Genomic DNA, 11,347 nt, shown 5'->3' with positions numbered 1-11,347 from the left:
ACCTATAAAAGTGGCAGTCTCATAAGTTTCAACATAATTTTTACCAATGTCTGATGCCTTAGGAGGTAACACTTTTTATTTTATTAGAACAATTAAAGCACAGGCTAGTGCTTAGAAGACATCTATAAACTATTCTAGCATCAGATTCTTGGTACACTAGATGTCATTTAAGATTCTTTCAGCATTTTTTCTAACAAATGAAATATGACAGTCTGTGCCTAAGGTTATGAAAGAGGAATATCACTTCATTATTATGTGATTTCTTTATAGCAAATACTAACTTGTATTTTCACATTTAGTTTCTATAAAGACCCTATGAGATACATATTTTTACTCAGTTAACTGTTGAGGAAATTTAAGTTCCTGGAGACCAGGTAACTTGCCCCTGTTCAGAATGTTGCCTGGACTTGAAAAAAGAAGTGACTCCTCTTGGCTTTGCTTGAATAACAAAGGCAATTTCTTTGCAATCCGTCAGTACCACTGTGACTTTTAAGAAAAAAATAAGCTGTTTTCTGTTTCAAAATCATCACTAGAAAGCCAGTTATAAGCCAGAGTATTAGAATTTATCTCATTTTCCATAAACTCCACAGAATACAATCAGTTTTCTAAAGTCATATGCATACTGTTTCCTGGTATTTTTTATAACAAGAAACTCCTAATTAGGAAAGATCTTTGAGAAGAAAAGATGAGAATCAGCTTCTAATAAATGCAATATTTGTAAGTTAAATATTAGTTAAAAAGAGATAGCTTTACAAAGTGTGAGATTTTTAAAGCAACATTTTTTTTGTTCATGTTTTAACAAATTAATAGACTATTTAACAGGAGCATGCATATATTATAGCTTATAGTAAGAAAACAAGCACCAAGAATTGGAAAAAATCAATAAAATAAAATCAAAGACTATTCAGGTTGGAATAATAAAATTATACTATTTTGCTTCATTTATGCTTCTGAGTACCTAAGAAAGAAGCCAATTTTATCCACAACTATTGAGGAATATGCCATAAAATAAGTATGGAACTCTAAAGATTTCTTAGGGATAGAAATACCACCAGAGAAAAAAATTACTCTGAGTTACAGTTACCCTAGAAATGGATGTTATTGTTTCTTTTCTTCACTTTTTCTTGACATTTGTTTTGTTTTACTTTCTTCTTTTTCTTCTTCTCCTTCTCCTTCTTCTTCTTCTTCTTGCATAGCAAATAAATTAAGTTTCAAGCATGACTGATCTCTTTCCTCTCACAATTTTCCATCTTTACTTTTATGGCTATTTTTCCTTAAGAGCCAGATTGACTATTTTTTTTATTACCACTGGTTCAGCTCATTAAATATTTGATTTCCCTCCATTCAAAATTTACTCCAAAGTCAGACTTTTAGAATGCACACAAAGTAATTTTAACTAAAAATAGATTGACATCTGCAAAAAAGTGAAGTTCAGAAATTAATGGACAGGTTCTTGACAGTTCCCAAGAAACAGAGGTATATGTGAAAGGGGGGAAAAAGTCTGAATGAACTTTTGTAACTGATTATTTGTTGTTGAAATTTAGTTTTTTAACATATAGTAGAACAAGATCAAAATGGTTAAAGAAAATGGGCATTTTTTTTTTATTTCCGCTAGAACATAATCACCATAAAAGTAGAGTTTTTGTCTTATTTACTCCAGAATTTTTAACATAAAACATTTTCTAGAACATGATAGGTGCTCTATAAATATCTGTAGAATGAATGAATGATTATTAAAGAAGGACATTGAACACAGGAGTCCAGGACAGTCATTAAACAGATGATTATTGTCTTGCTTTAATGAATCCTTCTTTATCCTCAAGTAGAAGCAATAAGGGAAATAGTCTACAAGTTACTCAGACAAAGCACTATTTAGTAATATGGCCATGACATGAGCTTAAAGATAATATGACCATTGTCATTTTGGTACTGGTAATAATCAAGGAAGGGAAAACTGGATAATCCAGTCAGATCATGATTCCTAGACCTTAAATGTGTAGGTTACAGAAAGTTCAATTAAAAAATAGGTGTGATCCTATAGGGAAATATTAAAAATAAAAGAAATGAAGTCACATGAAATTTCAAGATGTTCTCAAAACAAAATTCTGACCTGTAATCATGTATTTAGCCATGGTAAGATATCTGAGACCTGCAATGCAGGATTTCTTGTCATTGACCTTTGGAATTGGACACTTCTTGTTGTGGGGGAGTGTCCTGTGCATTGAAAATGTTTTGCAGCCTCTCTGCTCCCTACCCACTAGATGCCAGGACTACCCCACCCCCTCTGTTGTAATGAATGAAAAACATCTTCAGTCATTGCCAAACTCTTAACTGCTTGATGGAAAAGTGGGGAGACAGAAGAAAGACTAGGCTTTCAGGTTTTAGAAATGCTTATAAGAAACACTGAAAAAGGAACATATAAGAGTGGTTCAAAAATCAAATCATTGCAGTTAGGAGTGTTAAAAATCATTTAAGGGAAAAAGATGGGAACATCCCTTATGGCATATCAGAGCAAGACAAAGCTGGTACTGACTATATATAAACAATATAACAATTATAATTACTAAAAGAAGTACTTATATTAAGGCAAATCATCTAATATTTTAAGAAGCAGAGAATAAGAAAGCACTATATTATTTTACATATTATTCTGAATTTCTAGTCAGATAAATTTTATACCAAATGACTACAGGGAAGTTAGCAATTAAAGGCATGAGAATATTTTTTAGAAATCTTTGAAATGATGTTTAAGAGATGTGTCATAGGGCAAATATCCCAGTTTTCAAAACACAGAAAAAATAAGTGTTGCTGAAAAATTAATAAGCTACTTAGTGAGAATTCCTGAAGTAATTGTAGAACAATGATAAATGTTGAGTCTCTGCAATAGAATAATTAATTATCAAAAGCCTACTTGAGTTCACAATAAATGAAATACATAAAATTAACCTTGTATTTGACTAGAGTTTGAATGGTAGATTAGAGTAATGCTGTCAGCAGTTTAATCTTGATTTCCATGAAGGGTTTGTCAAAGCCTCTTAGGCTTCCTGTGTTCTTGCAGACAAACTGGAGAAGCATGGGCTATTGATAATATGGTTTATTTCCTCTACACTATCAGCTAACCATTCCTCCACCCTCACCCCCACCCCCACTTCTTTTACACACACATCATTTCATAATGCTTTTAGGAACCTTCTTAAAGTCTTCTCAAAGTTTTAAAGCCATTAGATCCAATAATTAATAAATGCTCTTTATCATTTTATGATATGTCTATCACTATGATCTATTAATTATCAGTATAGTTCAGTCTCTTCTGAACTAAGTTTGAAACAAAAATTTTATACACTGATTGCCATCCAGATTTAGATGGACCTTATTCCTTTTGAAAATTCTTAACCCATGGAGAATACATCAATATCAGTTAATATTTGCTTAACAACAACTAAAAATGCCACACAGAAATGCCATCAAACTGGTCATGGTGGTGCATATTTGTAATCCGAGTGACTCAGGAGGCTGAGACAGGAGGATCACAAGTTTGAGACCAGCTTCAGCAACTTAGTGAAGTCCTATCTCAAAATAAAAATTAAAAAGGGCTACATGTAGCTCAGTAGTAGATCACCTCTGAGTTCAATCCCCAGTCCCACAAAACAAAGGAAGAATAAATAAATAAACAATTTTTGTTCTACTAGTAAATATTCCCTGTATAGTTATTTAAAAAAAATGTCATAATCACTTTGCCATACCATCAAAGAGGAAATAATATGCTAGATATGTAGATATTAGAAATTTGTCTCTGAGATATTGTATCAGTCTGGAATTTTGCTCCACTCCATTTATCCCATATATTCACATGTCACCTTGGTCTAACAGTTGCAAAAGAAAAAATAAAAACAAAACAAAACACAAATTTACCAGCATAGATATTTTAAGCCCTAAAGCACCAGTATATCAGAAGTACGAATTCAGAGTAAAGAGCACTTTTGAGCAAGGTGAAGCAAGAAATATGAACTACAATGGAATTGCTTAATTACATCCTACCTGGAATCAAGTGCACAGTCCTAAAAAAACTAAACTTGGTAAGTCACACCAAGCATAGGTAACCACAAACCATGCAATTTATGTAAATGTTTCCAGTTTTACTACTACATATTAAAAAATAGTGTGATGAATTTACGATAGCTGATGATACTATGATGATTTTAGTTCATTAAGAATATATAAGAATTCAATAAAGGAGACTCTAGCTTTTTTAGAGTTAAAACTAAATGAATGGATTATATGTTCCTATTCAACTATCATTTTATCAACATTATTCCATGTAATAGTTTCCATATGAAAGTCTTGGTTCATTTGTGGAAAACCAAAATCATATTGTCAGGTAAAGGCATGCTGAAATAATTTCTCTGCAGCATCAATGAAGGCTCACATTTATACTTAGGTGGCTTCAAACCTTGAACAAATGGAAACTTACCTAATGAGACAACAAATATTTGACCTGACTTGTATCCATTTGGGTGATCTTCCTTTTAAAGGAGCTAAGTTCCTAAGAAAAACTAGAAGCATGCAAGACAGGAGGTAAAATATGAATTTGGAAGAAAGGATCAGTAACTTCATTCAGCTAGATTCATCTGTGAACACCTGTTTCAACATATAGCATACCCAGCCTCTGTGATGTTAACTACAAAATTCATAGGATTGCAGCATTCAGCTTGAGCCTAAGAAAGCAATGCCTGCCTTAACATTAGCAGGATGATTTGACCCGACAACCAACCCAGTCTTTTTTCAAGTTTCACCAGGTATTACCCACAGTGAGCACAGCATTTGTGAGCCTGGGACCTACTAACTGAACCAAGAACTGTTGTTTTACTTCCTGAGGATGAAGGATAGCCTTTTAAAATTTGTTTGTTTGTATCATAACTTTTATGAGCACTACTCAGTGTACGGACCCTGATTTTATCTTAATCATCAAGAAAATAGCCAACAGATGGAAAAGATAATGAAAAAAATGTGGGTTTTTTGAGAAACAAATAATCAAGTTATACTTATGTATAAGATTAAGAAATCTTTGTGAAGGTCACAAAATATAAAGCATATTTCATTGCCAGAACCAGTCACACAAGATTTGAAACCTTTCCTCCAAACAGAAATAATGATATTTGCTTCTGTAGCAAAAAAAATATTAATATTTTAACCTTAAACGCACGACCTCTTTGTTGAAATGAATCTACTACTCTGAAATCAAGAAGAAACAAACATTAGATCCATTCTCACAGACAATATTAATTCTACCTCTTTATTTTTCCCCTTCAATTTAAAACTGGAAGAAAATCAATTTAGTGATTTTACATGAAGCTATCTCAAGTAAAGTCATTATTTTAGATCTGCTCATTCACTTAACATAAAAGCTTTTAAGTGATTTAGGAAAATTTAAGTACAAGGAAGGGGATAGCACTTTCAAAGCCAAATCTTACCTGGAAAATTGAAATGGAACAACACCCTTCTAAGCCTTCTTGATTTGCGCTACTCTCCTCAAGGGACAGCTAAATCACAGCAGCCTATATTCTTAAACCCTAAAAGAAAAATCAGGAAGCTTGATCTGTGCACATAATGGCCTGCATAATGTAAGAAAGCACTGTTTCTTGGCAACTAGAAAACAATCCTTTTCAATTAACTCACAGCTATTGGCCCACATTTGTTGTTAAACACAGAGTAAAGAAAATGTTTTAAGAACTGAAAAGAACCTGGTTGTAGCTCAACAAGAAAGTCAGATCAGTTTGCTCCTTTTGGAAAGATTTTAAATTAATAGTGTTCCCATTCCCACCTCCTCTTTCCTAAGATCATCTGTTAACACCTCCATTTTCACTTTCATGTTGCAAATTCTTTTACCTAAAGCCCCAACCTGGGATAGTTGAATCTGTGGTTGTCCAAACAGTGAATAGGCAAAAGGTACTTTCACAAGCCAGTTGTATGTAATGTCATCATGGTCTTGATCATTTTCAGTACCCATATTTTGCTTTCTAAAATATCAGCTTAAATGTAGCCCTAGATGCTCATTAGGATACACAGTTCAAACAATTGTATATTATATTCTCTTAGCTGTTAAAGACTACCTCCATCAGACACAAGCTTTAGGTGATGGGTGAGAAGGGCAGCAGTACTAGAATAATTTTTATGCTAACTTGACAGTTTGGAGGGAGTTACATGGGAGAAACTGATGAATTTGAACAATTTTCTTAGGGAGCCCTGTATTCTCACATATATATATTTGAAAGTTGCATGCATCAGTAGGGGTCTGCATGTGGGACCTCATTTAAAGAATTTATTTAAAAAGGACAAAATAAATTATACATAGATAATTTTTGCCCTTAATTAAACTTTTCCATTTGTAATGTTAAAGTTTTAACCATCTGGTATGGTTATATCTCCCAAATGAAAAGATAACTTAAAATGGATCATTTTCATATCTAACTAAAGCTAAACTGGATGAATTTTGTCTTCATAATCCCCACCCCCCAACACTTTGCCAACATTGAACAAAAATGCATACTATGGAGCTTTTCCTCCAACAGGTCTTTCATTAATTTCTCATTTTGTCATTTAGATTTTCCTAAAATGTGTCTATGTTGTCTTATTATCATTAATGGACAATTCTCCTTAGGTAATGTTTTAAAACTGTAGCCTTCTAGAGGCAGTATCTTTGCACAAAGTGCTTTCTTTGATGGTGGGAACTAGGCAGTGTTGTAAACTGTTGAAGGTAATGTATTTGGGTAGACCTTCTGGCACCTTTAACTCAGACTTTCGACAGCTGTGTACACTTTCCACAGGGAGAACTGGCTGGGATAATTTTACAAGTGTTTCTTCAGTCTTAGTACTGACTCTTCACTGGCTCTATGACCTCAGGCAGATTTATTAAACATTTTCTCAGTTCCCTTATCTGTCAAATGAAGGTCATAATATTTACATCATGGGGTGCTGTACGAATTGACTAAGATCACATATGTAAAGCTTCTTAAAACTTTGCCCAATGCTTAGCTATATTAAACTATTCCAGAATTTGAGAAGCTTCAAGTTTGTTTTCAAAATTATATGACTCCTATGTAAAAATCTAAAGTAAATGAAGACTTTGAGATATGTAATATAAAATTATTTTTCTTCCTTTTAATAGATTGCTACTCATTTACCATCTAACACAACTAATATCTAGAGCTTTTATAAGCCCTTTCACTAAGAAAGTGCATTATTATTTTGAAAAGTGGAAAATTCCTTTATCTTCCTGAAAATAAAATACAACTTACTTTGAACACAATTAATTCAACCGAACTCATAGAAAAGCAGAAATTCTGCAAAAATCATTTCCTTTAAGACATTTTATTATATGCAGTCCAATTATTAAAATATTCACAAGCCTTTCTGCTTATGTTCTAAAAATGTATGGATCATTTGCTTCAGCTTTTGGCACCCCTTTGGATGTATTTTTAAACAGCAGCTGCAAATCCTAATACTTGAGAGGAAATGCATGCTTTTCTCTATTTGCTGTAAACATAGTCCTGCTGAACTGGGACATCAAGACTCCCTCCTCTGATCCTCTCCAGCTTAAAAGGAAGCTTTAATCATAGGTCTTAGCCCATTCCACTAGGCAATACTCTTAATCAAAATACCATACCCTCTCTCTTCTATGAAATAATTCAGAATTATTAGTAAAAGGCCAAACGATCCCATCTTCTTAGGAAGGTCTGGATTCAGCTACTCAACTAAATATTTATCTGCTTGGTACATGACAGTGCCTCCCTTGTTGCTTATTTCTGGCATTCCTGATTCTCCCCAATCTTTTGAAACAACATGTTCTGGAACAGGGGAAATTAACCTGTGAAATCTGCAAAAAAAACTAGGAGGGTAGTTTCTGTGTAAAATTGTGGAAATCTGGAAATTGTAACGAAAATACTCTGGAAAACATTAATCTATGTCTTCCAGAAGACCGTGTGTGATATGGAAGCAGTGGTATATAAACTCTTGGGAAATGTGAAGTCCTCATCTCAAGTTCTACAACAAAAATCAAAAGCACAGAAACATTCCCCTCAAATGTGAAAGCCCTCAAATTCATTCTGAACAGTATAAAAACATAGAATGATACATAGTATTTACTTGTAACTTTCAGGTTCCTTTGTTTTTAATTCAAGTAAAATCTTGAAAAATAATCTATATTGGAGATATGAGCATATTAATATAAATAAATCAGTGCAGATATATAAATTACATAGATAATCCTTCCACAATTTGTACTGTGGACAAGACATGGGATCTCATATCCAAATTGATGAGAAGTGTACAAAATGATTCTTATGGATAGTATTTAATGATAAAATGCTTCACAAAATAAAATACTTTGTAAGCATTTGACAAAAATAGAAATAAAAATTTAGCAGATTATAGGCAGTCAAAATATACAGGGCCAAATCAAATAGTTGAATTATTTTGGAGTAAAAAAAAAAAAAAGAATGGGTTTAAGAAACTGCTTGGATGCTTATCAGAAGGGTGCTACTTCTGTAATTTAGGATTCTAATTTTCAAACTTTATAAGAAAAGTAACCTGGGAACCTTTTTAAACACGCAGAGTCTGAAGCCCCAGTCTTAGAGATACTAAGTGAGTATGTCCTGAATGAGGCCAAGGAATCTGCATTTCATTCAGTAGGTGCCCAGCACTGTCACAGATGGGCTTAGGGCCACTCCTGAGAACTACTGATGCAAAGACACATAAGTAGCCATGATCTCCACCTCTCCAACAGAGGGGAAATTTGAATGATTGAAGATAAGGAAGGTAATCAAAAGGAAGAAACAGGAAAACATAGTTCAGCCTCTCTGGGTCAGAGAACGGAATGGAAAAGCATGAAGAATTACAAAGAGAAGATGTAGATTTACCTACGATGGATTCCTGTTTCATAGAAGTAACCCATTTAATGTATGGCATAGAAGCCCAAGTCCTTACAATAGACCAGCAGCCTGGCCTTCTCTTACTACAGCTTAACTATCCATCAAGCACAGTGGCCTCCTCTACTTTCCTCACATCTTTCTTTAACTGTCATCTTCTCAAAAATGCTTTCTAGACAGCCTGCTGTACAGCTGGAACCTTTGCCCAACCCCAGTGACACTCTTTGTTCCTTTCTTATGTTACTTTCTCATTTATCACAACATTCCATACTTACTTATATTGCTTGTATTCTGTCTGTCCCTTTAGACTATAAGCTCCAGATACCAGAGATTTTGATCCATCTTGTTTACTGGTATATTCCCCATGTATGGAATGGTACCTGGTACATTGTAATCACTATTGCATAGGATTAAAGATAAAATGCATGGCATAGTTAACATGTAGGGGTAGAAAGGACTTATTCAGTACTGTAAACAAAGAAAAAAACCTGTAAAAGACTTTTTAAAAATATTCCTGCGTACCCTTCCAGGGGGACATCCAAGTATGGGAAACTTTCTGCTGTCTTAATGTTTCGAGGTGTATTTGTTTTCTATTCCTTCACAAAGGCGAGCCTGGGAAGTTATTGTTTAACCCTATCCAAAGCTAATAATTGGGTCACATTAGCCTTGGGGAATGAAAAACAGGAAACATTTTATCAAGGGTTATAGATTCATAAGTAATATTTTAAGTAGTAGTGTGAAGGGTGTTAAAAGAATTGTTTCTTTTTACACAATGGCATAAATATGAAATAATTTTTTGTGTGGAAACTTTAAAAACAAACTAGAAATTTACCACTTTATACTGTATTTCTTTACATACATGGCTAAACTTGATTACTGTTTTTTTTAAACAAAACTATTATAGAAAGAAATCTTAAGTAGTAGAAATAATTACTGTAATTAAAAATGGCAAGATTATTATATTATGTTGCAGAATGTCTTTCTTCAAAACAGCCTAATATGTGAGAGTTAAAAACAAAGGTGACCTCATCAGTTCATTTGAAAAAGGAGGAAAGTCCTTGACATCTGAAATCCTTTTCTCCACTCCTTCCCCTCTCTCACTTCTCATTAAAGTCCCTTCTTATTTGTATGTCATACTGAACTTTCCTCCCACAATAAAATGTAAATATTTCTCTAAGTTGGTTGCAGTGACAGGTAATGGCCTGGTGTTTTCTAGATGGTTCACCTACTAGACACCTGAGCCTTGAACAAAGGACAGACCTCTGCCCATTGGTGCACAGAGTGCTGGTGAGGAAGAGGTGCCAAAGTACCATTGAAATGGGGTGAGAAGGAGGAGCAGGACATGAGAAATGTTTCTGACTTTCTTCTTTGTTCTATGTACAAAACATTCTCTCCAGGTGACATATACCCCCATATGCCTCCTATCACTCTGTTTCTATTCCATCCTGGTTTTAAATCTCTAAAATTCAAAATCTCATGAACAATATATTAACAAATAGCCATCACATCGATACTACATCTCCAACAATGTTCTCTATGTGCTCTTGCCAAAACACTGTCACCTTCCTCTCTGCCCCCCACTCCCCACACTCAGGGTACATATTGAACATGTATACTTGCGCTTATATGGCTTGTTAAGTGTGCATCTACTCTGTATCAAACACAGATAAAGGAATGTGTGTGTTATCTCATTTGACCCTTAAGAGACAACCCAAGAAGGTTAATGCCTTTATCCCTTATTACAAATGAGAAAGATGAGCAATGGAGAGGTTACGCAAATTTTCTAAAGTCACAGTTATTTACCAGAGAAGCTAAAACTAGATCTTGCTCGCTTTAAAATCCATGCTTTCAACTGCCGCATTATTAAGCCTCTCCAACTCCTGCCATGTCCAACAAGAAAGAATTTCTACTTGAAAATCCTTGCTACTTTTGTGTATTAAGTAAATAATAACATGAATTAGAATACCTGAAAAAATTTACTGCTCTTGACTCTGAATGTACTTAATTAGCCCAATTAATTTTGGCTGTTTAAAAAACACTATCGAGTACTTTAAGTACAAAAAAGGCAAACATTTTCATGTAGTCTTATGTAATGATGTGCAATTTAGGCTTAATCCGGTTAGCCCAGAGATGGGAGACTGACATTCTAAACAAATCTCATTGTGTTCCTTCATGCTGCCATAACATGGTAGTTAAAGGATGAGATTTTTGCTGGCAGATGAACTTCTTGGCATCACTATACATGCATCACAGAAATTGTTTTGTTTCAGAGCATTTAAACAAGATGCCTGACATTTTTTCAGTAGACATTTCCACTTATAAACACATTAACTTGTTAGGTGGGAGTCCTAAGGGGCCATAACAAAGGTTTTCTAAGGCCTTCATGCTGTTTATAACTTTGTATGAGTATAAAAAGTACACTC

This window comes from Spermophilus citellus (genome assembly GCF_964194105.1).
Source record: "Spermophilus citellus genome assembly, chromosome: 11".
NCBI classification, from domain to species: Eukaryota; Metazoa; Chordata; class Mammalia; order Rodentia; family Sciuridae; genus Spermophilus; species Spermophilus citellus.
This window is presented reverse-complemented; position numbering follows the sequence as displayed.